Raw genomic sequence first — 20821 nt, 5'->3', positions numbered from 1 at the left:
TCAATACATTGTGGAGAACAAGTATTTGAAACACTTGATACACATGCAGATCTTGGATCAGCATTCTAACCACACCCCTGGTATAAATCAGAAGGAGACACAATATATAACCGATCCTGAATCTGGAACCATGGGCAAGTAGACTACATTAGAAGTTTTTTGGCCAAAGGGGTTCACTGTTTCACAATTTTGTATCATAGACAATTATGTGAAAGTTAATCTAAATTCCCAAACAAATGACTCCTGCATGCACCGTAACTCTGTCTTGTTTTGTTGTAGTCTTTATTTTCCCACTCAAAATTATCAAAGGTTCTGCTCAGTGATGGAAAAATGACTGGCAAAACACTGGACAGCGCCGTGGTTCGAACCCCTTTGCAGAGTGAAAGAACATTTCTGATAAGAAATTTTTCAAAGTAACCACTGAACTACACCAGCGCAGTATGTTATATGGTAAATGCGTGTTTTATACATAAACCGCGATGTCGTCAACATCCTGTTTCAATACATTGTACAGTGTGGAGAACAAGTATTTGAAACACTTGATACACATGCAGATCTTGGATCAGCATTCTAACCACACCCCCGGTATAAATCAGAAGGAGACACAATATATAACCGATCCTGAATCTGGAACCGTGGGCAAGTAGCTGACATTAGAAGTTATTTTGGCCAAAGGGGTTCACTGTTTCACAATTTTGTATCATAGACAATTATGTGAAAGTTAATCTAAATTCCCAAACAAATGACTCCTGCATGCACCGTAACTCTGTCTTGTTTTGTTGTCGTCTTTGTTTTCCCACTCAAAATTATCAAAGGTTCGCTCCAGTGATGCAAAAGTGACTGGCAAACACTGGACAGCGCCCGTGGTTCGAACCCCTTTGCAGAGGGAAAGAACATTTCTAATAGAGAAAGTTTTCGAAGTAAACACTGAGCTACACCAGCTCAGTATTTTATATGGTAAATGCGTGTTTTATACATAAACCGCGATGTCGTCAACATCCTGTTTCAATACAATGTACAGTGTGGAGAACAAGTTTTTGAAACACTTGATACACATGCAGATCTTGGATCAGCATTCTAACCACACCCCTGGTATAAATCAGAAGGAGACACAATATATAACCGATCCTGAATCTGGGACCATGGGCAAGTAGCCTACATTAGAAGTTATTTTGGCCGAAGGGGTTCACTGTTGTTGGGGAATAATCAGAATTAGTTGGGTAACATAGATAGGATGTTTTATTTTCATGATATGCTTATGAGTTATTTCTCATAAGAATGTATTTTGTTGTACTATAGTGGTGGCCATTGGCAATTATCTGTTCTCTCTCAGGACTAAGTTGCTTGGGCCGCAGAGAGGGGAGAGGTCAAGGTGTCATCATGTGTTAACATATCTTTTGCTCCACTGTGTCTGTGTGCCAGTCACTCCCTACTTTTCCCATCGGGGAGAGGAGGAAGGCAGTGTCTGGAATCATTCTATGCTCCCTCTCTGTTGCCTCTATCTTAACCTATAGCCTCACTCTCCTCTCCGTGAGCTTGTCCAGGATTGTTTGTATTTCGAATTGGTTGTATCTGAATGACAATTTGATATATATATCATAGGGTGGGGGTAATGTCTTGGTACCATTTTGTATGAAATAAGAGCTTTGTTTAGGAACTGAACGATAATTTATAGCCAACTCTGTCTGGCTAGGGGATACTCCTCTCTAAAGTAAAGTCTTTCTTTGTGTAAGTTCCTAAGACCTGTGGTTTGTCATGTCGTCTAGGGGGTTGGATTTTTGCTATTAAATGATCTCAGTTTCAATGTAGAAGGGACTCTCAGAGAATTCATTGATGGACACTGAATTGATCTGAGAATCACAGGGTTGTGATAGAGCTCATATAATTAAAGATGGACTTTGATAACTAACTCTGACTTGTGTGTGTGGTTTGCTCCCTCATCATTTGGTAAATAGAGGAAATTTCCACAATTTTGTATCATAGACAATTATGTGAAAGTTAATTTAAATTCCTAAACGAATAACGCCTGCAAATCAAATCAAATCAAATTTTATTTGTCACATACACATGGTTAGCAGATGTTAATGTGAGTGTAGCGAAATGCTTGTGCATCCAGCTCATACCTCTGTTTTTACTCGTGCCGCCATCTTAGTTGTTGAAAAAATGTATATTTCCTTGTTTGTTTGTTCCACCCGCCCCCCCCCCTTAAATTTTCCTCGTGAGTTGGGAGTATTGAAATAGATTTTCCATATGTGTCCTTATTCTCTTTTTTTGGAATATGAATGATTTCATCTGCCTAAATCTGCCTTATCCATGGTGGCTTTACACCACAGAAAGAGAACAGACTAAAAGATGATGCGTTAGCTGATGCGCGACAATGCAGTAATAACCAACAAGTAATCTAACTAACAATTCCAAAACTACTGTCTTATACACACAAGTGTAAGGGGATAAAGAATATGTACATAAAGATATATGAATGAGTGATGGTACAGAGCAGCATAGGCAAGATACAGTAGATGGTATCGAGTACAGTATATACATATGAGATGAGTCCCTACACTGGCTTCCTGTCAAAGCAAGGGCTGATTTCAAGGTTTTACTGCTAACCTACAAAGCATTACATGGGCTTGCTCCTACCTATCTCTCTGATTTGGTCCTGCCGTACATACCTACACGTACGCTACGGTCACAAGACGCAGGCCTCCTAATTGTCCCTAGAATTTCTAAGCAAACAGCTGGAGGCAGGGCTTTCTCCTATAGAGCTCCATTTTTATGGAACGGTCTGCCTACCCATGTCAGAGACGCAAACTCGGTCTCAACCTTTAAGTCTTTATTGAAGACTCATCTCTTCAGTGGGTCATATGATTGAGTGGAGTCTGGCCCAGGAGTGGGAAGGTGAACGGAAAGGCTCTGGAGCAACGAACCACCCTTGCTGTCTCTGCCTGGCCGGTTCCCCTCTTTCCACTGGGATTCTCTGCCTCTAACCCTATTACAGGGGCTGAGTCACTGGCTTACTGGGGCTCTCTCATGCCGTCCCTGGAGGGGGTGCATCACCTGAGTGGGTTGATTCACTGATGTGGTCATCCTGTCTGGGTTGGCACCCCCCTTGGGTTGTGCCATGGCGGAGATCTTTGCGGGCTATACTCAGCTTTGTCTCAGGATGGTAAGTTGGTGGTTGAAGATATCCCTGTAGTGGTGTGGGGGCTGTGCTTTGGCAAAGTGGGTGGGGTTATATCCTTCCTTTTTGGCCCTGTCCGGGGGTGTCCTCGGATGGGGCCACAGTGTCTCCTGACCCCTCCTGTCTCAGCCTCCAGTATTTATGCTGCAGTAGTTTATGTGTCGGGGGGCTGGGGTCAGTTTGTTATATCTGGAGTACTTCTCCTGTCCAATTCGGTGTCCTGTGTGAATCTATGTGTGCGTTCTCTAATTCTCTCCTTCTCTCTCTCGAAGGACCTGAGCCCTAGGACCATGCCCCAGGACTACCTGATATGATGACTCCTTGTTGTCCCCAGTCCACCTGGCCATGCTGCTGCTCCAGTTTCAACTGTTCTACCTTATTATTATTCAACCATGCTGGTCATTTATGAACATTTGAACATCCTGGCCATGTTCTGTTATAATCTCCACCCGGCACAGCCAGAAGAGGACTGGCCACCCCACATATGCTCTCTCTAATTCTCTTTCTTTCTCTCTTTCGGAGGACCTGAGCCCTAGGACCATGCCCCAGGACTACCTGACATGATGACTCCTTGCTGTCCACAGTCCACCTGGCTGTGCTGCTGCTCCAGTTTCAACTGTTCTGCCTTATTATTATTTGACCATGCTGGTCATTTATGAACATTTGAACATCTTGGCCATGTTCTGTTATAATCTCTACCCGGCACAGCCAGAAGAGGACTGGCCACCCCACATAGCCTGGTTCCTCTAATGGTTTCTTCCTAGGTTTTAGCCTTTCTAGGGAGTTTTTCCTAACCACCGTGCTTCTACACCTGCATTGCTTGCTGTTTGGGGTTTTAGGCTGGGTTTCTGTACAGCACTTTGAGATATCAGCTGATGTACAAAGGGCTATATAAATAAATTTGATTTGATTTGATTTGAGTATGTAAACAAAGTGGCATAGTTGAAGTGGGTAGTGATACATGTATTACATAAAGATGCAGTAGATGATATAGAGTACAGTATATACGTATACACAGTGGTGGGCCGTCAGGGCCAGCAAGGCCTTCTCTGCTGGCCTAAACATCATCAGAATATATATATTTTTTAAATATATTTTCCCACAAATATGTATAAAATTATTCCCCAGAGTAAGAGTTACACTCTTCATTTCATAGCGTTCCTCTTGGTTGCACTGCTTCCAGCCCCAGGTTGAGATTTGGAGGGCTGGTCTTTATGTTAGATATTAGATATTTTATCCAATCATATTCAGCCATCATGTGTTGCCAGGGGTCTAAAATCTGCCCTCAGGCCTTCAGAATCAACAGTGTGGGCGCTTGTAGCTTAAAGTGAATGGAACTTAAAATTTAGTGTCAACCAATCAGCTTTAGAGTTGGCTATTGTACGCCTGCTGGCTGGCTCCAGTGTTACATAGGAGCCAGCTAGCAGGCATAGTGCCTGCACGTCTTTTGATTGGATGACCAATATTGAGAGGCAGGACCTATGTGGGCAGGTCTCAGTACTAGGAAACTGAAATTGATAAACAAAGTAATTTGCGTACTACTAAGCTGTTTTTTTAACCCACAATGGAGAAAGGAGAAGATATCGATTTGGTCGAGGATATAATTATAACGCCATTCTCAAGACAAACTTTTCAAGATAAGTTAGACATTGTCAGGAGAGGTAGACGCCGACGCTACAAAGACAGGCTCCGAGAAGCACTGCAAACTGTACTGCTGGGAATGCCTATTATTTGCAAGTGATCGATTTGGTGTTAGGAGCCACACTGGCTTTGCAAACCTGAGTTGTCTAACCAAGGCAGCAATGAGACACCAAAGTACGGCTGGGCACTTACAAACAATGGTACTTTTGAAAACTTTTGGGGACACCCAAGTGGATCTACAGCTCAACGAACAAGCGCGCAGGGCAACGAAGCTGCACAATGAAAAGGTATTGTACTCTTCCCCTGCAATTCTCTGAATAAAAATGTCAATTTCAAGGTGACGCAACGCCTGGTTATACTGCATTTCTGTCTAAATATATGGTGTCTAGAGCCATGGCATCATAATGATGGTAATAAGAGGTGGATTAATTCGGGTGGGACTGTGTAGGACTTCACTGAAGGCCCAGGCCCCAGAACCACGGCACGCTACTGCGTATACATATGAGATGAATAATGTAGGGTATGTAAACATTATATTAGGTAGCATTGTTTAAAGTGGCTAGTGATATATTTTACATAATTTCCCATCAATTCCCATTATTAAAGTGGCTGGAGTTGAGTCAGTGTGTTGGCAGCAGCCACTCAATGTTAGTGGTGGCTGTTTAACAGTCTGATTGCCTTGAGATAGAAGCTGTTTTTCAGTCTCTCGGTCTCAGCTTTGATGCACCTGTACTGATCTCACCTTCTGGATGATAGCGGGGTGAACAGGCAGTGGCTCGGGTGGTTGTTGTCCTTGATGATCTTTATGGCCTTCCTGTAACATCGGGTGGTGTAGGTGTCCTGGAGGGCAGGTAGTTTGCCCCCGGTGATGCGTTGTGCAGACCTCACTACCCTCTGAAGAGCCTTACGGTTGTGGGAGGAGCAGTTGCCGTACCAGCGGTGATACAGTCCGCCAGGATGCTCTCGATTGTGCATCTGTAGAAGTTTGTGAATGCTTTTGGTGACAAGCCAAATTTCTTCAGCCTCCTGAGGTTGAAGAGGCGCTGCTGCGCCTTCTTCACGATGCTGTCTGTGTGGGTGGACCAATTCAGTTTGTCTGTGATGTGTATGCCGAGGAACTTAAAACTTACTCCCCTCTCCACTACTGTTCCATCGATGTGGATAGGGGGGTGTTCCCTCTGCTGTTTCCTGAAGTCCACAATCATCTCCTTAGTTTTGTTGATGTTGAGTGTGAGGTTATTTTCCTGACACCACACTCCGAGGGCCCTCACCTCCTCCCTGTAGGCCGTCTCGTCGTTGTTGGTAATCAAGCCTACCACTGTTGTGTCGTCCGCAAACTTGATGATTGAGTTGGAGGCGTGTGTGGCCATACAGTCGTGGGTGAACAGGGAGTACAGGAGAGGGCTCAGAATGCACCCATGTGGGGCCCCAGTGTTGAGGATCAGCGGACTGGAGATATTGTTGCCTACCCTCACCACCTGGGGGCAGCCCGTCAGGAAGTCCAGTACAGAGTTGCACAGGGCGGGGTCGAGACCCAGGGTCTTGAGCTTGATGACGAGCATGGAGGGTACTATGGTGTTAAATGCCGAGCTGTAGTCGATGAACAGCATTCTCACATAGGTATTCCTCTTGTCCAGATCGGTTAGGGCACTGTGCAGTGTGGTTGAGATTGCATCGTCTGTGGACCTATTTGGGCGGTAAGCAAATTGGAGTGGGTCTAGGGTGTCAGGTAGGGTGGAGGTGATATGGTCCTTGACTAGTCTCTCAAAGCACTTCATGATGATGGAAGTGAGTGCTACGGGGCGGTAGTCGTTTAGCTCAGTTACCTTAGCTTTCTTGGGAGCAGGAACAATGGTGGCCCTCTTGAAGCATGTGGGACAGCAGACTGGGATAGGGATTGATTGAATATGTCCGTAAACACACCAGCCAGCTGATCTGCGCATGCTCTGAGGGCGCGGCTGGGGATGCCGTCTGGGCCTGCAGCCTTGCGAGGGTTAACACGTTTAAATTTTTTACTCACCTCAGGCTGCAGTGAAGGAGAGTCTGCATGTTTTCGTTGCAGGCCGTGTCAGTGGCACTGTATTGTCCTCAAAGCGGGGAAAAAGTTATTTAGTCTGCCTGGGAGCAAGACATCCTGGTCCGTGACGGGGCTGGTTTTCTTTTTGTAATCCGTGATTGACTGTAGACCCTGCCACATACCTCTTGTGTCTGAGCCGTTAAATTGAGATTCTACTTTGTCTCTATACTGACGCTTAGCTTGTTTGATTGCCTTGCGGAGGGAATAGCTACACTGTTTGTGTTCGGTCATGTTTCCGGTCACCTTGCCCTGATTAAAAGCAATGGTTCGCGCTTTCAGTTTCACGCAAATGCTGCCATCAATCCACGGTTTCTGGTTTGGGAACGTTTTAATCGTTGCTATGGGAACGACATCTTCAATGCACGTTCTAATGAACTCGCACACCGAATCAGCGTATTCGTCAATGTTGTTGTCTGACGCAATACGAAACATATCCCAGTCCACGTGATGGAAGCAGTCTTAAAGTGTGGAATCAGCTTGGTCGGACCAGCGTTGGACAGACCTCAGCATGGGAGCTTCTTGTTTTAGTTTCTGTCCGTAGGCAGGGATCAACAAAATGGAGTTGTGGTCAGCTTTTCCGAAAGGAGGGCGGGGCAGGGCCTTATATGCATTGTGGAAGTTAGAATAGCAATGATCCAAGGTTTGCCAGCCCTGGATGCGCAATCGATATGCTGATACAATTTAGGGAGTCTTGTTTTCAGATTAGCCTTGTTAAAATCCCCAGCTACAATGAATGCAGCCTCAGGATGTATGGATTCCAGTTTGCAAAGAGTCAAATAAAGTTTGTTCAGAGCCATCGATGTGTCTGCTTGGGGGGGAATATATACGGCTGTGATTATAATCGAAGAGAATTCCCATGGTAGATAATGCTGTCGACATTTGATTGTGAGGAATTCTAAATCAGGTGAACAGAAGGATTTGAGTTCCTGTATGTTTTTGTGATCACACCACGTCTCGTTAGCCATAAGGCATACGCCCCCGCCCCTCTTCTTACCAGAAAGATGTTTGTTTCTGTCTGCGCGATGCATGGAGAAACCAGCTGGCTGCACCGACTCCGATAGCGTCTCTCCAGTGAGCCATGTTTCCGTGAAGCAAAGAACGTTACAGTCTCTGATGTCCCTCTGGAATGCTACCCTTGCTCGGATTTCATCAACCTTGTTGTCAAGAGACTGGACATTGGTGAGAAGTATACTAGGGAGTGGTGCACGATGTGCCCGTCTCCGGAGTCTGACCAGAAGACCGCTTCGTTTCCCTCTTTTACGAAGTCGTTTTTTGGGTCGCCGGCTGGGATCCATTCCGTTGTCCTGGGTGAAAGACAGAACACAGGATCCGCTTCGTGAAAGTCATATTCTTGGACGTACTGATGGTGAGTTGACGCTGCTCTTATATTCAGTAGTTCTTCTTGACTGTATGTAATGAAACCTAAGATGACCTGGGGTACCAATGTAAGAAATAACACGTAAAAAATCAAAAATGCATGCACCGAAACTCTGTCTTGTTTTGTTGTAGACTTTATTTTCCCACTCAAAAAAATCAAAGGTTCACTACAGTGATGAAAAAGTGGCTGGCAAAACACTGGACAGCGCCCGTGGTTCAAACCCCTTTGCAGGGGTAGAAATTGTTCGAAGTAACCACTAAGCTACACCAGAGGAATATGTGTTAAGGGAATTTTTACCTATAATGACTAATTATGTATACATTTCAATCAGGCCTGACGAGTCAGAATACACTATTATGTTACTGTATATGTACTAATCAGAATACTATTATGTTACTGTACATGTATTCATTTTCTTTCTTGATCCCAGTACTGAATATAATGTGGTGAATGTGGTCAAGAGTAGAACAATGACGGTCTGTTCCTTGGTACAAATGAATGAACTATATCTCCAGACTGACTGGAATGCTTATCTACACTGGCTGACCTTGACTCTAGGCGAGGAGGGAAGGCTTGAGAGCTATAGAGCCTTTCTACCAATGTCAAGAAGAGACGGAACATTTAGAAAACGGTGACGTCATTCAGTTTATAACCTGTGGTAAAATGTGTAAGTACTCAGTACTCTCTTGAATAAACTCTGCTGTCTGACTTTAAGACTGGGCTCTGTCTATCATTATAAAATAAGGGAATTACAAATCCTTATGAATAGACAGTGTTTAATTTTAATTGGATATTAAAACATAGAGCAATTTAATTCCTTTAACAGTACGTTATATGGTAAATGCGTGTATTATACATAACCCGCGATGTCGTCAACATCCTGTTTCAATACATTGTACAGTTCGGAGAACAAGTATTTGATACACTTGATACACATGCAGATCTTGGATCAGCATTCTAACCACACCCCTGGTATAAATCAGAAGGAGACACAATATATAACCGATCCTGAATCTGGGACGGTGAGCAAGTAGCCTACATTAGAAGTTATTTTGGCCGAAGGGGTTCACTGTTTCACAATTTTGTGTCATAGACAATTATGTGAAAGTGAATCTAAATTCCCAAACAAATGACCCCAGCATGCACCGTAACTCTGTCTTGTTTTGTTGTAGACTTTATTTTCCCACTCAAAAAATTCAAAGGTTCGCTACAGTGATGAAAAAATGACTGGCAAAACACTGGACAGCGCCTGTGGTTCGAACCCCTTTGCAGAGGTAGAAGGGGTTCTACCCCTTTGCAGAGGTAGAACCCCTTTGCAGAGGTTGTTTCTGATAGAGAAAGCGTTCAAAGTAACCGCTGAGCTACACCATCGCAGTGTGTTATATGGTAAATGCGTGTATTTTACAGGTACACTTTAACTGTGAGAGGCGGAATCTAAAACAAAATTCCATAAAATCACATTGTGTGATTAAGTAATTAAATTAGCATTTTATTGCATGACATAAGTATTTGATACATCAGAAAAGCAGAACTTAATATTTGCTACAGAAACCTTTGTTTGCAATTTCAGAGATCATACGTTTCCTGTAGTTCTTGACCAGGTTTGCACACACTGCAGCAGGGATTTTGGCCCACTCCTCCATACAGACATTCTCCATATCCTTCAGGTTTTGGGGCTGTCGCTGGGCAATACGGACTTTCATCTCCCTCCAAAGATTTTCTATTGGGTTCAGGTCTGGAGACTGACCTGGCCACTCCAGGACCTTGAGATGCTTCTTACAGAGCAACTGCTTAGTTGCCCTGGTTGTGTGTTTCGGGTTGTTGTCATGCTGGAAGACCCAGCCACAACCCATCTTCAATGCTCTTACTGAGGGAAGGAGGTTGTTGGCCAAGATCTCGCGATACATGGCCCCATCCATCCTCCCCTCAATACGGTGCAGTCGTCCTGTCCCCTTTGCAGAATAGCATCCCCAAAGAATGATGTTTCCCCCTCCATGCTTCATGGTTGAGATGATGTTCTTGAGGTTGTACTCATCCTTCTTCTTCCTCCAAAAACGGCGAGTGCTCTATTTTTGTCTCAGACCACATGACCTTCCTTCTCCCATTCCTCCTCTGGATCATCCAGATGGTCATTGGCAAACTTCAGACGGGCCTGGACATGCGCTGGCTTGAGCAGGGGGACCTTGCGTGCGCTGCAGGATTTTACTCCATGACGGCGTAGTGTGTTACTAATGGTTCTCTTTGAGATTGTGGTCCCAGCTCTCTCCAGGTCATTAACCAGGTCCTGCCGTGTAGTTCTGGGCTGATCCCTCACCTTCCTCATCATCATTGATGCCCCACGAGGTGAGATCTTGCATGGAGCCCCAGACCAAGGGTGATTGACCGTCATCTTGAACTTCTTCCATTTTCTAATAATTGCACAAACAGTTGTTGCCTTCTCACCAAGCTGTTTGCCTATTGTCCTGTAGCCCATCCCAGCCTTGTGCAGGTCTACAATTTTATCCCTGATGTCCTTACACAGCTCTCTGGTCTTGGCCATTGTGGAGAGGTTGGAGTCTATTTGATTGAGTGTGTGGACAGGTGTCTTTTATACAGGTAATGAGTGGAGAACAGGAGGGCTTCTTAAAGAAAAACTAATAGGTCTGTGAGAGATGGAATTCTTACTGGTTGGTAGGTGATCAAATACTTACAGTGCCTTGCGAAAGTATTCGGCCCCCTTGAACTTAGCGACCTTTTGCCACATTTCAGGCTTCAAACATAAAGATATAAAACTGTCAAAGTCCAGACCTGAATCCAATCGAGAATCTATGGAAAGAACTGAAAACTGCTGTTCACAAATGCTCTCCATCCAACCTCACTGAGCTCGAGCTGTTTTGCAAGGAGGAATGGGAAAAAAATTCAGTCTCTCGATGTGCAAAACTGATAGAGACATACCCCAAGCGACTTACAGCTGTAATCGCAGCAAAAGGTGGCGCTACAAAGTATTAAGTAACTTAAGGGGGCTGAATAATTTTGCACGCCCAATTTTTCCGTTTTTGATTTGTTAAAAGTTTGAAATATCCAATAAATGTCGTTCCACTTCATGATTGTGTCCCACTTTGTTGTTGATTCTTCACAAAAAAATACAGTTTTATATATTTATGTTTGAATCCTGAAATGTGGCAAAAGGTCGCAAAGTTCAAGGGGGCCGAATACTTTCGCAAGGCACTGTATGTCATGCAATAAAATGCAAATGGATTACTTAAAAATCATACAATGTGATTTTCTGGATTTTTGTTTTAGATTCCGTCTCTCACAGTTGAAGAGTACCTATGATAAAAAAAATACAGACCTCTACATGCTTTGTAAGTGGGAAAACCTGCAAAATCGGCGGTGTATCAAATACTTGTTCTCCCCACTGTATATGCTACTCCATGTTTAAAAATGGACAGCAAGAATGTGACTCAGAAAATAAAATATGAGTCTTTGAACTATAAAACGTAATCTATTTGATAAAATGTATGTTACTCCATACATTTCTTCATAATGCTTGTTGTGGATTGTTGTCTCGTGTGTATGTTATGAGTGGCAGTTCTAGCTTGTATGGCTCCCTGGGCGAACCACCCCTCTGCACTAACTGTCATTTTTATTCAGACATTTGAAACAACACAAATAAATAATCATAACATTTAAAACTATATAAATATATAAATAAGACTATATAAAAAAAAAGTAACAAAGACAAATAGAAACAAATTTGTGTTGATTTGGCACTCGAGCATCAATACATTACCCATCCCCCAACACTGTCAACCAAGAGTCATGACTAAACTAATTCACCTTGGTGGTGTGCAGACTGGTTTTATATTATTCTTAACGATTTCGCACAAACCAGAAAAAAATGCAGCAATATGTCTGTGAATCTATATATTCACAGTATTATGAATGAATTGTGGTTTATTTGGTAGCATTTCATAGTGTGAGTGATTTTACTAATTGCATTAGTACTGTACAAAGTTAGAGGTACGCTATTTGATACATTCCCCCGCTCCCCCTACCTCGGGCTTCCAGTGGGGAGACCTGAGGTCAACCTACCCCCCTCCCCATCTTGTACTTCTGAGTGGGAGACCTTCCCAGGCAGTAGCCTGCCTAGCTCACAAACTACAATCAGGGCGCCCACTCCGACAAGGTTAATTGACCCACAGTCCCACACGGTGACATGATATCATTGACGTGACGTGCAAATGAGCGATAGAAAATCGATCGCGCAAATTTCACCATTCCAAATGTTTTTGTGCGGGAGCACCGTGCCTTCCCCGACAAGATGCCACCCTGGGCGGCTGCCCATGTCGCCTATGCCTAAATCCGCCACTGGATTATGTTAGAACAGACTGGAGTCACTGAGGTTGTCTGTTTGAGAGTGAGGGATACACTAGACCTATATGGCAAGATTTACAATAATCTACTCAACAGAAAATCACTCCAAATGTTGATTTTAAAATAAAACATTAGGCCACAGGAAGGCTAAATATTTATATTTCATTTTTATTTGTCATGTCATGAATTGTACAGAGTAGCCTAATTCAGACAGAGTTGAGCTTCAGCTTGTCAGGGTAGGTTGTGCATTCAGGAGAGGATCTTCCATAGTGACATGAATACCACAGGCCATAGCAGGGTGGGAGCTTGATGCAACATCCACCCCATGGTAGAGCAAGGTTTGATGTGTTCTGGGGAGAGGAAGGTTATTGTGTTCATTAACATGTACAAAGTCATCCACTTGATGAATATTGTCAGGATGAGGTCTCTCTTCAGCAGTGGGCCTCATCTGTGTTCGTGTGTATATAGTGGACTTTTGTGTTTTTTCCACTCAGCTATCATCGTTTGTTTTTATACACCTAATGTCATCAAGCTTTTAGGTTTGCATTGCAACTTTCCTCAGTCATATGTGCCTTTTGACAATACATAGGATTGCATGCAGGTCATGCTAGATTTCAGAAATATATTTCAAAAGATCTTATAAGACTGGAACAGCGTTTTTATTTAATCCACTAACATACATTTGTGTCTTATTATACAATGTCATAACGTAGCTGGCATTGCTTCAAAGGCATATACAGGTAACTGCCAAAATAAAGGAAACACCAACCTATTAGTGTCTTGAGGGCATTCAGCCATCACGAGCCAGAACAGATTTAATGCACCTTGGCATAGATTCTGTAAGTGTTTGGAACTCTATTGGAGGGATGTGACACCATTCTTCCATGAGAAATTCCATAATTTGGTATTTTGTTGGTGGTGGTGGAAAACGCTGTCTCACGTGCCGCTCCAGAATCTCCCATAGGTGTCCAATTGGGTTGAGAGCTGATGACTCAGACGGCCATGGCATATTGCTCACATCGTTTTCATTCTCATCAAACCATTCAGTGACCACTCATACCCTGTGGATGGGGGCATTGCTATCCTATGGGGGCATAGCCATGGTAGCCAAAATAATGTCCTGCGCAGAAATTTTATACATGGCCCTAAGCATGATGGGATGATAATTGCTTAATTAACTCAGAAACCACACCTGTTTGGAAGCACCTGCTTTCAATATACTTTGTATCACTCATTTACTCAAGTGTTTCCATTACTTTGGTGGTTACCTGTAGGTCAATAAGTAATTCCACCTGTATATATCTATTCTTTTGATTGATACTCACGTTTTTTGTGGGGGTTCATGTAGTTTATAGTGATGTTCTTCCTCTCTTCTCTACCTCTCCGTATCAAAGTACAGTTATAACTCTTTGTCTCGTTGGAATGAGTTAGGGCATGGCCAATGAGAATAAGCTGACACCGACCTTTTGCTGTAATGTGAAAGATTGAGTAATTTGTCATCTGAAAGTTTTTGTAAGAGCTCCCCAACAGGACCCCATCCTCTGTGGTGAGGAAGTCACAATCAAAGGACGGTGACTCTGGACATGGTGGGTACTCGCATTCCAACATCAGGCTGTTGTTTTCAGTGATACAGGCATTAAGTTTTCCAAAATCGCCTTTCTTCTCTGGTGAACAGGTGACTGAAAGTACAAGACATACAAATACTTACAATAATGCTTCATTTGGTTTTAATAACAACTCCATGTATTGATACAGTAAAAGGTTAAAGGGACATTTCACTCATAAAGGAAAGTTTGTCCAATGTTGTTAGACCTCAAAAGTAGACTAATGTTGAGATACATATAGTACCAGTAAAAAGTTTGGACACACCTACTCATTCAATGTTTTTTCTTTATTTTTACTATTTTATACATTGTAGAATAATAGTGAAGACATCAAAACTATCAAATAACACATATGGAATCATGGAGTAACCAAAAAAGTGTTAAACACTTTCAAAGTAGCCACCCTTTGCCTTGATGACAGCTTTGCACACTCTTGGCATTCTCTTAACCAGCTTCGTGAGGTAGTCACCTGGAATGCATTTCAATTAACAGGTGTGCCTTGTTCAATGTTAATTTCTGGAATTTCTTTCCTTGCTACTATGAAGAATCTAAAATATATTTTGATTTGGTTAATACTTTTTTGTTATTACATGATTCCATATTTTTTATTTCACAAACTCAGCAAAAAAAGAAACGTCAACTGCGTTTATTTTCAACAAACTTAACGTGTAAATATTTGTATGAGCATAACAAGATTCAACAACTGAGACATAAACTGAAATAGAATAATGTGTCCCTGAACAACGGGGGGGTCAAAATCAAAAGTAACAGTCAGTATTTTGTGTGGCCACCAGCTGCATTAAGTACTGCAGTGCATCTCCTTCTCATGGACTACACCAGATTTGCCAGTTCTTGCTGTGAGATGTTACCCCACTCTTCCACCCAGGCACCTGCAAGTTCCTGGACATTTCTGGGGGGAATGGCCCTAGCCCTCACCCTCCGATCCAACAGTTCCCAGACGTGCTCAATGGGATTGAGATCCGGGCTCTTCGTTGGCCATGGCAGAACACTGACATTCCTGTCTTGCAGGAAATCATGCACAGAACGAGCAGTATGACTGGTGGAATTGTCATGCTGGAGGGTCATGTCAGGATGAGTCTGCAGGAAGGGTACCACATGAGGGAGGAGGATGTCTTCCCTGTAACGCACAGCATTGAGATTGCCTGCAATGACAACAAGCTCAGTCCAATGATGTTGTGACACACCGCCTCAGACCATGACGGACCCTCCACCTCCAAATCAATCCCGCTCAAGAGTACAGGCCTCGGTGTAACGCTCATTCCTTCGACAATAAACGCAAATCCGACCTTTCCCCCCTAGTGAGACAAAACCGCGACTCGCCAGTGAAGAGCACTTTTTGCCAGTCCTGTCTGGTCGAGCGACGGTGGGTTTGTGCCCATAGGCGACGTTGTTGCCGGGGATGTCTGGTGAGGACTTGCCTTACAACAGGCCTACAAGCCCTCAGTCCAGCCTCTCTCAGCCTATTGCAGACAGTCTGAGCACTGATGGAGGGATTGTGCGTTCCTGGTGTAACTCGGGCAGTTGTTGTTGCCATCCTGTACCTGTCCCGCATATGTGCTGTTCGGATGTACCAATCCTGTGCAGGTGTTGTTACACGTGGTTTGCCACTGCGAGGATGATCAGCTATAGGTTCAGGTTTTGCGGCCGGAGTCTGCACCTTTGGGCGGGGGGGGGGTACTGTCACGCCCTGACCTTAGAGAGCCTTTTTATGTCTCTATGTGGTTTGGTCCGTGTGTGATTTGGGGTGGGCATTCTACGTTATGTTCTCTATGTTTCTTTATTTCTATGTTTTGCCGGGTATGGTTCTCAATCAGAGACAACCTTTCCCCCCTTTCAGTGTGGGAAGTTATCTTTGTTAGTGGCACTATAGCACTGTAAACTTCACAATTGTTTTTTTTGTTTTGTTGGTGACATGTTTGTTTTTTGTAAGGAAAATGTACACTCACCACGCTGCACCTTGGTCTTCTTCCAGCATCGGCCGTGACAGTTCATTAATTGTTTATGGTTCATTGAACAAGCATGGTAAACAGTGTTCAAACCCTTTACAATGAAGATCTGTGAAGTTATTTGAATTTTTTTACGAATTAGCTTTGAAAGAAAGGGTCCTGAAAAAGGGACAGTTTAGTTTTGATGTCGTCTTCACTACTATTCTACAATGTAGAAGATGTAAAAATAAAGAAACACCCTGGAATGAGTAGGTGTGTCCAAACCTTTGACTGGTACGGTATATATTATTTCAAATTAATTCCATTGCGAGTACTATGTACACTGTTTCAAACTGACGGGTGGTTTTGGTCTAACATGCATCTAGCGAGGTAATTCAATCAGCAGACAGATTTGATTACAGGGATTCTCCTGATTTATGAGCTTGTTGTGCGTGCAGCACTGGTCTGCAGCTTCCTAGCTTACCCACCCAGAAACAGGAAAAGAAGTGTTGTGGAAAAGAGGAACATGTTTCTTGACGCCCCAGTGTTGCTCTGTGGGAGATAAAACACACTGGTTCTGAATTACAACTCTAGGAACTCCCTGTAGATCTGAACTCTGAAACAATTGAATAGGTCTGAACATTTCCACCCATCACAACGTTGGAAGCAAATTGAAGCTATCCCCATAATCCTGACTATAATTAATGACTATGAATATCTATCCATTTACATTTTAGTCATTTAGCAGATGCTATTATCCAGAGTGACTTACAGTGCATTCATCTTAAGAAGGCTAGGTGGGACAACAACAAATCACAGGCATAGAGTGTACATTTTTTCTCAATAAAGTAGCTATCAGTAGAGTCAGAACTAGAAGGGGGGGGGGGTGGGGTGAGGAGAATTATTTAAAATACTGTTTGAAGAGGTATGGTTTCAGACGTTTTTGAAAGATGGGCAGAGACTCTGCTGTCCGAGCTTCAGGGGGAAGCTGGTTCCAACATCGGGGTGACAGGACAGAGAAGAGCTTGGACTGGGCTGAGCGGGATCTGCCCTCCTTTAGGGGTGTGAGGGCCAAGATACCTGAGGTGGCAGAACGGAGTGCTTGGGTTGGAATGAAGGGTTTGAGCATAGCCTGAAGGGAGGGGGAGTTTCTCTTACTGTTCCGTAGGTAAGCACCATGGTCTTGTAGTGGATGTGATTCAATGACTTGAAGCCAGTGGAGTGTGCAGAGGAGCAGGGTGACATGAGAAAACTTGGGAAGGTTGTTGCATTGGTTTGATGGCACAAGAGGGGAACCCAGCCAACAGCGTGCTGCAGTAGACCAGACGGGTAGTCCACAGGTGATTGAGTATCCCCCATGAGCCTACATGGTGGTTGGGTCAACAATGCATTACCGTATCCAACATCGACTACAGCTGTCCTAGTCTTACAAATTTTCTCAATCGCGTACAAATCATTTTTGGATCTCTGTTGAAATGTATCTATAGCAGAACAGCAATGTATGATATTTTACAATATTGCGGACATGAAGTTGGGTTACTTCTACATAACTTTTGGTTACTCCTAGGTTATACTCTCCAACATTGTGACCTTCCATTATTTGAGTGTAGATTGAGGCATATACATTTCTCCATTGTATTCACCTTAGTGGAGGCTACGGAGGAGAGAACAGCTCATAATAATGGCTGGAACGGCGCAGATGAAATGATATCAAACCATGTGTTTGGCGTATTTGACACCATTCCATATATACCACTCCAGCCATGACCACAAGACCGTCCTCCCCAATTAAGGTGCCACCAATCTACTGTGATTCACCTTTCCTATTTCTTTTGTGGATTGTGTTTTTGTGCGCAAATGGAAAGTCTACAAAGCTATGAACAAACCAGGCTATGTACTGAATACATGGAATTGTATTGTGATGATACCAATGAATGAATCCTGCACACAATGTGCTTATTTTTATTAATCAGGAATAATATGAGATTTTGTATTTCACCTTTATTTAACTAGGCAAGTCAGTTAAGAACAAATTCTTATTTTCAATGACAGCCAAGGAACAGTGGGTTAACTGCCTTGTTCAGGGGCAGAACAACAGATTTTTACCTTGTCAACTCAGGGATTTGATCTTGCAACCTTTCGGTTACTAGTCCTGAAATTGTTTGGTGAAATATGCATAAAGGGAGAGTAACTGCCCATAATTCTGAACTTTTGGATAGTTCAAGTCCCAATTTTTGATCATCATGATTTAGTGACTGCCAAGAAAATATATTGATCAACATGGATCTTTAAAGACAGACTAACTTTTGTTTTGTCTGCGCCGTGATAAGTATGGTTGCATTAATCTTTTTGCAGGCAGTTGTGTTCTTTTGATGAATGTATTAGCAATTTTGACGGTATAATAATTTCGATTAATGTATTTGTGTTTAGAGAAGGTAACTATGTTTTGAAAACACACAGAATTGTTCCTTGTCTTGTGGACTCTTTTGAAAATCGACATCATTGTTCCAAAATAACTTTTGGTTAGAATACAGTTGATTTCCTTTTACCCTTAAAAACAGTAACCACTGGGTGTGATATTCTTATCCATTGGTCTTCAAATCATTCAATAATTCCTGCCATTGTTTATCTAATCGGGATTAAATAGACAGGAAGTCAAAAGGCACTAGAAACTGTAAAATATGTTGTTAAAAAAATGACCAGAGCTGGGAAGCTTGTTAACAGGGAAGCTTGTTACCATCTCCATGTCTTTGGCCATTTGAGTATTTTAAAATTGAAAGAGATATAGATATCCATGAGTTGTATTTATTACTTGTACAGCATCTCTGAAAAGAATGTTTTCCATAGTATTATGATCCCAAAGAGTACATGCCAACATTTTGTATTGTTTAGAATATTCCAAGATAGTTCCTCCATTCGACAGGTTTATTTACATGCAATATTTCAAGAGGGAAATGTCTTATCTTACCGTTGTCACTGTTGACTGTATTTCAGGGTTGTCTTCGATGTTCACTTGGTTCTAGCTTCAGCAATGGCAATATAAGAGCACAGAAATCTGAGAATCACTGTTGTAGGCTGGGCAGGGCACAAATGAAGAGAGCAGGAGGAAAAATAAGAGGAGTTGGGAGGGGGGGGGGTTTAAAGAGCTACTGTCCAATCAAGTGGGCATGAGTTGCATCTTCTCTGAGCAAAAAACAGGATGTATTGTATTGACATCTAAAGTGGAGTGTGATTGAATACTCTTTCTTGATATCAGCTCAGCAGGTACACTTGTTAACCCATAACAAGGATGTTTTTAATTTCCCCATTGTTAGGTCATGAAGAGTCTTGGTGCTCTTCAAAAGTACTGTTTTTCACAGCGTACTCATATGTCCATAATTCTCAGTATAAGTTTTGATATGTTTTGTGAGCTGTGTTATCAACAACAGGGCTCTATAATATCTGTTTTGTGGGTGTATATGTTTGTGTTCTCGATTGTTCTGTTACTCTTTCTCTAAATGGATTTGTGTTTTCGACTACATCTTTCCATGCCTTGTCCACACCATTAGCTCAATAAATTATTAGGAGAAATTCATAATGGAGATTATAGCCAGGACTCATTATGGGTTTGATCAGTATAGGACACATCCCCTTGTTGATGGAATTTAGAGTGAGTGGATTTCCTGGATCCCATTCCCTGATGAGAAATAAAAGAGAACCACGCCTTTATTATTACTACAGGGGTCCACGATGATAACAGATGGAGGAAGAAAAAAGATGAGAACTACAGGGGGTCCACGATGATAACAGATGGAGAAAGAAAAAAGATGAGAACTACAGGGGGTCCACGATGATAACAGATGGAGGAAGAAAAAAGATGAGAACTACAGGGGGTCCACGATGATAACAGATGGAGGAAGAAAAAAGATGAGAACTACAGGGGGCCATGATGATTACAAATGGAGGAAGAAAACAGATGAGAACTACAGGGGGCCATGATGATTACAGATGGAGGAAGAAAAAGATGAGAACCTGCAAAATTGAGAAAGAGCATTGGCCCACACACCTTTGTATATTTGGCAACACCGATGAACAGCACATTGTATTTGTTAAGATGCAATAATTTGTTTCAGAAGGGATAGTTTTTTTGCCCTTTGATGTGGTCTAGCACAGTGGTTCTCAAACTTTTTTGTTTACTGTACCCCCAATCACATATTGCACTGCCCATGAGAGTCTTCCCAAGTACCCACTATGGATAGACCAGGTACCCCCATGGGTACTAGTACCCCAGGATGAGACCCACTGTCTTACACAATGCCTTTCACTATTCACCTTGTCTCCTGAGCCTGCACTCTTTTGGACAGGAATTCCAGGTGAAGCTGGTTTAGAGAATGCCAAGTGTGTGCAAAACTGTCAAGGCAAAGGGTGGCTACTTTGAAGAATCTAAAATATATTTTGTTAAACACATTTTTGGTTGCTACATGTTTTCATGTGCTATTTCGTAGTTTTGATGTCTTCACTCATTGCTTGCCATAGTGTGGAAAAACTGTCTGGATAAAATGCTCAAGAATAGGGTTATACTGGAAAACTTTCATTCCAGTTACATATTTTACTTTAGAGCTTAAAATATGTCTCAGGGGTTGCAGGTGTGACCTCTGT

General features: G+C 42.7%; 1 long non-coding RNA gene across 1 annotated transcript; it reads right to left on the bottom strand.

Annotated features, from left to right (window-relative positions):
* Positions 1–14179: 14179 nt before the first annotated feature.
* On the bottom strand, positions 14180–19249 carry LOC135545261 (uncharacterized). The gene is made up of 3 exons (XR_010456434.1): positions 19152–19249; positions 16672–16735; positions 14180–14312 (listed from the first exon to the last, which is right to left on the bottom strand). It is a non-coding gene; the product is annotated as an uncharacterized LOC135545261 (long non-coding RNA).
* Positions 19250–20821: the final 1572 nt, after the last annotated feature.

The sequence above is a fragment of the Oncorhynchus masou genome, chromosome 9 (assembly GCF_036934945.1).
Source record: "Oncorhynchus masou masou isolate Uvic2021 chromosome 9, UVic_Omas_1.1, whole genome shotgun sequence".
In the NCBI taxonomy this organism is placed as follows: Eukaryota; Metazoa; Chordata; class Actinopteri; order Salmoniformes; family Salmonidae; genus Oncorhynchus; species Oncorhynchus masou.
This window is presented reverse-complemented; position numbering and strand designations above follow the sequence as displayed.